This window comes from Sinocyclocheilus rhinocerous, unplaced genomic scaffold, assembly GCF_001515625.1.
Source record: "Sinocyclocheilus rhinocerous isolate Xijiao unplaced genomic scaffold, SAMN03320098_v1.1 scaffold1862, whole genome shotgun sequence".
Taxonomy (NCBI): domain Eukaryota; kingdom Metazoa; phylum Chordata; class Actinopteri; order Cypriniformes; family Cyprinidae; genus Sinocyclocheilus; species Sinocyclocheilus rhinocerous.
The window spans coordinates 158,135-163,503 of NW_015653470.1; the positions used below are offsets into that span (position 1 = coordinate 158,135).

Consider the following 5,369-nt stretch of genomic DNA (forward strand, 5'->3'; position numbering starts at 1 on the left):
ACACTCACACTCACACACACACACACACACACACACACAACTCATTCATTTGTGCATTGTAAGTGTTTTGAAGGTAATTTAAAGCAACATTTCTACACATCGGTGTAAATACCATGCAATAGTTGTGATTTAATCAGCACAACCACAAATATGATCTTTGTACAGATGTGAGAATCTGTTGGCAGGTTATTATTATTATTATTATTATTATTGTGAAATGCTCTGATTGTTGATATGATGTGTAATAATCACCATACGTACATGAATGTAAAGGCCTTTCCTCTCTTTTCACATAGTACCTTATTTTATATGCAAAACTATTTTTTCCTGTTTTTAGATCTGATGTTTCATATGAATGATGCTCTTTCATACTGTCCTCTTTTTTTAAACGGGAAGATATTTAACTTTTTTATCCTTTAATTGTGTTGTCTTTTTTAACACGTGAGCTAAAGAACACCAGCTTTAGGATACAAATAATATTGAATTTGTATACGCTGTTCAGCTGTTTTTATGATTTAGACTTTTTTTTTCCATTGAATTGATCAAATAAAGTTTTGGCTAAATTGTATCCGTTGATTATTTCACAATAATTGATGCACAAAGTTCAATTTATAGTTAATTAAATATCAGAGGTTAGGTATTTTGGTAACACTTTACAGTAAGGTTCCATTAGTTAACATCAGTTAACTAATGAGCAAAACATTTCTTATAGTATTTATTCATCTTTGTTAATGTTAATAAAATATTGTTATTTCATGTCAGCTCAGGTCCGTTAGATAATATTAACAGATACAACTTTTGATTTCAATAATGCATTAGTAAATATTGAGATAACTAAGATTAATAAATGATTTACAAGTATTTAATTGTTAGTTCCTTTCAACTAATGTAGTTAACTCATTGTAAAGTGTTAGTAAAAGCAGAAATGTGATGCTTGTATTTTTATTAAAATACGTGCATGATTTTTTTTCCCAGTAAAAATGTTTATTTTCTTATTATTATAATTATGTATTATTATTATTATTAATAAAAGAATTATATATATATATATATATATATATAATTATTATGAGTTCATAAAAGCACAACTATTCATTAATTCATGTCAGCTCAGGTCCATTAAATAATATTAACAGATACGCTTTTGATTATAATGCGTAAGTAAATGTTGAAATTAACAATAACTACGATTAATAAATGCTTTAGAAGTTTTTTTTGTTAGTTCATGTTAACTAACAAATCTTATTGTAAAGTGTTATCAGTATATTTGCATTTTATCTTTCTATTTTTGTCATTGCATTTTCAGTGTTACAGTGGTTTTACCATTTAAATGCTGCACAATGACCTTTATATATAGTCTATAATGCTTTTCAAATACATAAATGTTATGGAGGATGGATACTGGGGCATGCTGCCACAAAACTTCAACAATCTGCATATTTTATTTCCAGAAACTGACCCGTCCTGACAAGTATTCATCCGTGTAAAAAGTGTGACAACTAGCCCCGGTTACTCGGTGTGTTGTTGTGTTGCTCCTGCAGTCTGAAGCAGATGGTTGAGTCTGTGAGCCAGATGTTGGTTACAAACCCTCACAGCTGGACGGTGTGTTGGACAGCACCCAGAGGAACACGTGTGACGTGCTGTGAGACTGCAGAAATCTTTCTCCCCTCTCTGCAACACAGTTACACATCAGACTGCTTTCATCCACAAACATCACATTCAGTTTAAAACCGCTCGGCTTCATGCACACCTCTGTCAGCACATGCAGACTATAACACATGACATTGACATGATGCTTTTACTTCGAGAACAGCTACCATGGCTCTTGTTTATTTTGCATAAAGTTTGGAATAATTCAGATTTTTTTATGTTTTAGAAAGAAGTGTCTTCTGCTCACAGAGGCTGCATTTATTTGATCAAAAATACTGTAAAAACTGAAATATTATTATCAGGTCAAACAGCTGTTTTCTATGTGAATATCTGTTAAACTGTAATGTATTTCTGTGATGCGCAGCTGTATTTTCAGCATCATTACTCCAGTCTTCAGTGTCACATGATCTTCAGAAATCATTCTAATATGCTGATTTGCTGCTCGAGAAACATTTCTGATTATTATCAATGTTGAAAGCATCTAATATTTTTGTGGAAACTGATGCATTTTATTTTTCAGGATTCACAGATGAACAAAGTTCAGAAGAACAGCATTTATTTGAAGTAGAAATCTTCTGTAACATTATAAATGTCTTTACTCTCACTTTTGATCAATTTAATGCATCCTTGATGATTAAAAGTATGCTTATCTTTCTTTCTTAAAATCTTACTTATCCCAAACTTTTGAACAGTAATGAATCACATTTACATGTCATAGCATCTCTACTAAATTCTACACTCTCAATTTTAAGGTTGTATTAATTTACACGAGTTTTGCAGGTCTAGAAATCACAGAATTCTCTCATATAATAGGCTAGAGGTTTTCCTAGAGGACAGGAATCCTGCTTCTTCAATGAAACACAGCTGTTGAGGAATGTCTTGATTTGATTTGTTTTATCTTATTTTAAAGTCATCTTGAGGTCAGTAAAGTATGCTTTACCACAGGACTGTTTTGTTTTGGTTCTTAGTGTGAAGATGACTGTCCTTCATCATCAAACACTCTTCCTCTGCAGAACAGCGCCATCCAGCGGACGCCTCCATTATACTCAGTTTACAGTCGGTTATTATGAAGATGACTCATTTACAGTATATTTGGAGTATTGTATATTTCCTGAATACATCAAAATCAACGTTAAAGCACCACCTGAAACATTTTACATCAATAAACTATATGCATTTTTTTACTCTACTTTTTAAACGAATCTTTCTTTCACTTATTTTATATATCTAGTGCAATGACATCCACACATTTCAAATGCCAAAATACTATTTGTGGTGACTTCATTTATAGAAAACCGCATTAATCTCAATATGCAATTATGCAACATATGCATTTGAAGGATCTAATCGCATAGACGGGCTTTTATTTTGTAATCCGGTTATTAAAAGTTTTTTTTTAAATTAATTAATTAATTTTTTTTATGAAACACTTGCTTAAGGAATACAAAAGTGAACAAACATATTCCAAGGAAAAGAGCCAGGGGTTCAAGGACGGCCAAACAATACATAGCAATTAAAATTCAGAAGCGAGAGAGAGAGAAAATAATAATAATAATAATAATAAATATATTTAAATAAAATAACAACAACAACAACAAACAATTACATTATAAATAAATAAATAAATGAAAAAAATGAAACAGATCACATAACAATAAACATAAGCAGTAATTAAAGGTGTGGATCTTGTTTATCTGGCTGTAGTTTCAGGTGGAGGCGCTGCGTCGTGACGTCACTCACGCACCGGCCTGACGTACTCCGACGGCGCGTCGCGCTCAGGGCGAATAAAACTCTGGTCCACCGGGACCAGCAGCACCGAACCGAGGCTACGTGGTTTCGCTTCCTCTAACGGCGCCTGGAGACGCATTCAACCCGCGTTTGAACTCTTTAAAGTGTGTCGGAGTTCGGGAATGTCAGGTATAAACTTCCTGTTGAGCTTCATCCGCCCGGAGCTTCACTGAAGGTGCGCTGAACGAGTGAGTGACTGCTTGAGCTGGACAACCATCGCTCTTCTGCCGCGAGAAAGCCTCTTTTATGTGTTTTAACAGCGTTTTATGTGTCTGAACGGCTTTATTCGCGCTGTCATGTTACAGATGTGCCTCACGAACAGGGAATATCGGCTGTGAGGGTTTGGAGCAGGGTTGCCAGGTCCGCGGGTTTCCCGCGGATTCGGGCTACTTTAACACTGTAGCCGCGGGTTGTTTTTAAAACACAAATAATGTGAAATTTAGTCCCTGGAATGCGAATATTATCAGGGGAACCCTGTCAGAAACGTGTGTTTTACCCCCGGAACGCGATTTGTACCGGTGGAACCCCCCGAAACGCAATTGGGCTAGTTTTGGGTAGAAATTTTGGGCGGGTTTTTGTTGTGAAAACCTGGCAACCCTGCGTCTGGAAATCCGCATCTAGTTAGTGAACTCTGAGTTTGTTGTTAATGAATGCTGATTTACAGGTTTGTTTTGAGCTGTAAGTCGCTAATGGGATTTAATTCAGACTCTGCTGCTCTGATAGAGTTTGATTTACACCTGTAGAGTCTCAGAGTTTAATGGTTTAATGTTTTGGACTCATTTAATGTCTGGACTCGAACTTTGTCCAGCTGAATTCAGTGTTAAAGATGTCAAAACCTAAAAGAATACACTGAATAATACAACGACTTTACCTTGAGAGCTTCACCAGGATCATTTCACTTTGACATTGATTATAGCTTATGTTCACATGGTCAATGACACGCATTCGCTCATATTTATAACTGACCTGAAAAACTAGAATATTTCTGATTCATTCGTTTAATTAGATTGTAGGTGCTATTGTGTGTTTCTCATCATTTCAAATTGACTTTCCTTTTCTACTGACGTCAGTTAAGTTACGCAGACTATTAGATAATATCTTAAAGGATTAGTTCACTTCCAGAATAAAAACTTCCTGATAATTTCCTCACCCCCATGCCATCCAAGACGTTCATGTCTCTCTGTCAGTCGCAAAGAAATTAAGGTTTTTGAGGAAAGCATTCCAGGATTTTTCTCCATATAATGGACTTCAATGGGGACCAACAGGCTGAAGGTCCAAGTCACAGTTTCAGTGCAGCTTCAAAGAGCTCGACACGATCCCAGCCGAGGAATAAGACTCTTATCTAGTGTAACCATCGCTCATTTTCTTAAAAAAATAAACATTTATATACTGTTTAACCACAAATGCTCGACTTCACGCATGACGTAGTCACGTTGGAAAGGTGACGGAGGCGGAAGCACCAAGCCAGTGTTTACAAAGCGAACGTGCAAAAAAAAAAATCAAACGCCCTTCACAAAAAAAGGTAAAACTGCGATGTCGGACAAGAAAATGAGATGGACCTTTCTGAACCGGACCACTAGGGATGTAACCAGTGTTGGGGAAAGTTACTTTTAAAAGTAATGCATTACAATATTGCGTTACTCCATAAAAAAAGTAACTAATTACGTTACTTAGTTACTTTTTATGGGAAGTAATGTGTTACGTTACTTTTGCGTTACTTTTTAAATCTGGACAGGGCTTGCTTGTTTGTTTTTAAAATAAAAAAGTAATATTTTGGCAAATATAAAAGCCTTTTCACACCAAAAGTGAAATGAATAAGCCTCAGGCTGAAGGAAATGTAAATTTACGTCCGTACATTAGAATGCAGAAGAAGAAATTTCAACACACTTCAGCAATAAAAAAAAGACACAAATGTTTGTCTAGAGTAATTT

The 5,369-nt window shown here is 35.1% G+C and overlaps 1 protein-coding gene across 5 annotated transcripts in view; it reads left to right on the forward strand.

Moving 5' to 3' along the window:
• The first annotated feature begins 3,389 nt into the window (after positions 1-3,389).
• LOC107716056 (centrosomal protein of 170 kDa protein B-like) overlaps positions 3,390-5,369 on the forward strand; it is a 36,681-nt gene continuing 34,701 nt past the window's right edge. For 2 of the 5 annotated variants that reach the window (XR_001637161.1, XM_016522379.1), the window contains exon 1: positions 3,390-3,626. The gene's annotated coding sequence lies outside the window, so the exon portion shown is untranslated. The remainder of the gene's footprint in view (positions 3,627-5,369) is intronic. The other 3 variants (XM_016522376.1, XM_016522380.1, XM_016522377.1) reach the window with 2 other exon arrangements.